This window comes from Microtus ochrogaster, chromosome 4, assembly GCF_000317375.1.
Source record: "Microtus ochrogaster isolate Prairie Vole_2 chromosome 4, MicOch1.0, whole genome shotgun sequence".
Taxonomy (NCBI): domain Eukaryota; kingdom Metazoa; phylum Chordata; class Mammalia; order Rodentia; family Cricetidae; genus Microtus; species Microtus ochrogaster.
The window spans coordinates 79,220,207-79,224,505 of record NC_022011.1 but is presented as its reverse complement, the minus strand read 5'-3'; positions in this window follow the sequence as shown (position 1 = coordinate 79,224,505).

Here is a 4,299-nt window from a genome sequence, read left to right as displayed (position 1 = left end):
CCCTTATTAACTCTTATAACTTATATTAGCCCATTATTCTAGTATATGTTAACCACATGGCTTGGTGCCTTTTTCAGTGGGGTAGGTCACATCTTCCTTCTTCTGTGTCTGGACAGGACTGGGGAGGAATGGGCTTCCTCCTTCCCAGAATTCTCCTGTTCTCATTGTCCTGCCTCTACTTCCTGTCTGGTTGTCCTGCCTATACTTCCTGCCTGGCTACTGGCCAATCAGCATTTATTTAAAACATAATTGACAGAATATAGACAATTCTCCTACCAGTCCTGGGTTGTCTAAGAAAGATGGCTGTGCACAAGCAGGAGAAACAAACTAGGAAGTAGCATTCCTCCATGGTTACTGCTTCAAGCTCAGTTCCGGCTGCGGCTTCCTTTTGTGATGGACTGTAATGTGTAGGATGGTATAACCGTTTCCATCCCCAAACTGCTTTGGATCAGTGTTTTAGTCACACCAGCAGGAAGAAAACTAGAACACACCGTGAATTTAAAAATTGTACAAGCTAAGTTTTCTGTCTCTAACCACTTCATAAGAAATCACTTTCTCTTCAACTCTATCTTCTTTCTCCCAGCATTCAGTTTATTTTTCTCCTCTAGCTCTATTCTGCTAAGCCACTGGCCAAAACAGCTTTATTCATTAACCAATAAAAACAATACATATACAGAAGGACCTCTCACAGTCCTTAATTTGCTTCTCAGCGGCATTTTGAAGGTCTATGCCTCAATGGTACGGGTTTGCTCATTCACGCATTCCTGGACCTCAAAGCCCCATTTGTTCGTCTCAGCCCTTATGAAGGAGACAGAGATGCTAGTACTATAACTCCCCATTTCAAAGAACACAGTCTAAAGGAGGGGGGTATATTAATTTGCGATAGATACTAGGAGAGATCTTTCCGGGAATGTGCTGCAACTTCCAGAGACCGCCCCTGCACGGCGTGGCTGGGGGAGGGAAGAGGAGAAAGACAGAATCGTGGGAGGAGACAGTGGGCCTGCAGGTGCTTGGCAAGCACACGCTAATAGTGTTTGCCTAGCAGAACATGTTTTGTTATCTCTTGAAAACTGCAAATCTATTGAGAATGCCTTGGGTACACAGTTTTCTTTGTCTTTTCTTTTTTTAAAAATAATTTCTTTATTGACTCTTTGGGAGTTTCACATCATGCACCCCAATTCTGTTCATCTCCTGGTTCCCCCATCCTCCCCTCATCCCTGCCATAAGGAAACACATTAAAGTAAGCAAACAAACACAGAAACAAAAAACACAACAACAGAAAAATCTCTTTGCTTCTTCTTTCCTGCTTCTCTAACACCTCTTCGTTCGTCCTGGTGGCAAAGGAGGCTTCAGTGTGCCATATAGCAAACCTCTTTTCCCCATCAGTTTTACTGGCAAATGTCTATTGCAGGGAGTCACTGGTGTGGTTCAAGGCCTCTGGTTTCTGCCAGTCCTTTACCAGAGCCAGGATGCTTACTGGGTCCAAGCTGCTGCCAAGAGCCACCTCTGGGTCTGTGCTCCAGTTCCAGCTGGGGTCTGTGTGGATGTCTGTGGCCTATGTCACCTCTGGAGGCCCAAGGAACTGTGAGAGATGAAATTAGAGGGCCATGCTGAGCTGTTCATGCCTTCGCTGGTCCTGGGAAAGCTGACCTTGCCTCTTCTTGGGCACTACAGCAAAGAGCTGGCCCCTGCACGCTGATGAGATGACCCCCACCTCTCACCACAGACCAGGGGATCCAACCCTGAGGACATGCATGTAGAAGAGCTGACTTTACCTACCTACCCTAGAAAGGTGGCCCCAGAGGCCCTGTCTGACCAGCTTCGCTATTATCCGAGCCCACAACCAGGCCTTGGGTTGACCCACCCTCGCATCTACCCCATCTAGGACCTGCTGGAGCTGGTGAAGGGACTGGCCCTGTGGAATGATACCCGCAAGATCTCCAAGACTCGTGGTAGCCACAGGGTACATAGTTTTCAAGGGGCCTTGCAGAAGTGGGTTGCATGTCCTTGTTTCATGCTGCAGGCTGCTGCCATCGGACCAGAAACACGTGACCAGCTCATGGCGCACACGGAAACCTCTGAACCGTGAACCAAAGAAAACACCTTCAAAACAGCAGCTGCAAACCAACAAAAACCCACAAACCAAAACAACCACATTCTCACTTTACAATATAGAAATTGCTGCCTCCAAATATCTGTAAACATCACTTAAAACATTAATAGAATTAAATTTACATATTGATTAAGATAATCATAACATGACAGGCAAATTGCAAGTTCAGTACAGTTATGGGTTCTTTTTTTCTGTAATAAATTGCTAATCAAATGTCTGGAATGCTCTGTTATTTTAGTATGTATTTCCTGTGAGTGAAGTTGCTCCTGGAGGCAACCACAAACAGCCATCTCAAATGGAAAATTAAAATTGATACATTACCACTGTCCATTTTTCTTCCTTTTTTTTTTTTTTTTTGGTACTAATGTTCTCCATAGCAACAGAGGCCTGTTTGGTACCAAGCCTTGCATTCAGCAGCCCTGTTCCTGTCATCTCTTTCTGGTAGATTTCTCCAGTTTCTGTGGCTTTTGTTCCTCTGACTGATTTGAAGATTACCAGCTGGGCGTGGCACTGTGTGTAGCTCAGGGGAAGCTCATGCTTGCTTAGTATGTGCGAGGCCTGCGTTTGATACTAAGCACACACACACACACACACACACACACACACACACACTCGCAAACGTGGGAGCACACACATGCATATACATACATATGCATGTTTACACACAGATACTCACAGATATTCATGTGCGTGTGTGAGTGCGCACACACACTTGCAAATGTGGGAGCGCACACATACACATACATATGCATGTGTGCACACAGACATACACAGATACTCATGTGTGTATGTGAGTGCACGCATGCACAAGCGTGCTCACACACACACAGGGTGATGGGGAAGGGGCGAAGAATACTAGTTAATTACTTTATAAAACGTCTTTCAAACTGGGTGTATCTGATGATTACTCCTGCTTAGGAGACGGCTCTGCATGCTTGCCAGGAACACCACAGAAGCAGAGCTTTGGGAAGAAGCGCTATGCTGACACTGCAGCCATCTGAATGACTCGGTGTCACGGTGCTGATGCTGTTTACCGGATCCAAATGGTGCCAGTCTGGCTTCGTTACTCTTCAGTCACTGCTTTAATCTTTGCAGTTAGTGAATATTTTGGTGAGATGTGCCTTGACATTAGGCAAATACCTTGCTCTTCATCGAATTTTCAGTTAGCTTACTAATTTATATTATTTAAAGCAATACTTTTCTATTTCAGTCAGTGCATCATTAATCTATCCTGTTTGACAAAACATTCTCGGTTTTGCTGGGGAGAGCCTCTTCACGTTGGTTCCGCGTGTTAATAGCACCCTAGCCTTCCTTCAGTACCTGTTGGTTTTTGACTCACAGTTTATTACAAACCCAGCCAGCACTGCCACAGCCCAGACTGACTCAGCTCTGTCTTCGGGACTAAACATTAGGGCACGAGGAAGGACATGTTGCAGGAAATGGACCCGGGTTATGGAGAATGAGAGCAACTTGCTGTCCTAGTCCTAAGTGTGCGTGAATTTTTCATTGGGGGGGGGGCTTGGATAAGCGTGCAAGGATGCATGTGATGTTCAACATGTAAAATCCAAGGTGAAGCATCACAGCTGTAGAATGGCCAGTCCTTTTTTTTTTTAATTGTTCATTTTGTGTGTGAATGCTTTGCCTGCTCATATGTGCTTGGTGTCTGCAGGGGACATCAGATGCCCTGGAACTGGGGTTGTGGATGCTGTGAGCCTTGATGTGGATGCCGGGAATCCACACTGGGACCTCTGCAAGAGCAGCAAGTGCTCGTAACGGCCGAGCCATCTCTCCAGCCTTGCAGAATGCCTGCTCTAACTGCATAGATGTTTGTGGAAATGTAGAGACTACGGGTCTGCTTAATTTTGGGGTGTGATGTTTATTTCCTTTGCAAGTTTATTTTAAAATAATAAAGTTTAGAGTAATGAAGATGATGATGGAATGTTGATTCTTTTTGGTGGAGAATAGATTTGAGAAGTTGAATAGCTATGTTGCTGAGTGGTGGGTTGTAGTAATATGAGCGGCGGGCTGCTTCCCACCATTCGGCTAGCTTTACCCGAAATAATTACACGGACACTGTATTCTTTTAATCACTGCTTGGTTCTTTAGCTCTAGCCCTTTTCTCGGCTAACTCTCGCACCTGGACTAACCCATTTCCAATCATGTGTGTCGCACCCCAAGGTGCGCTT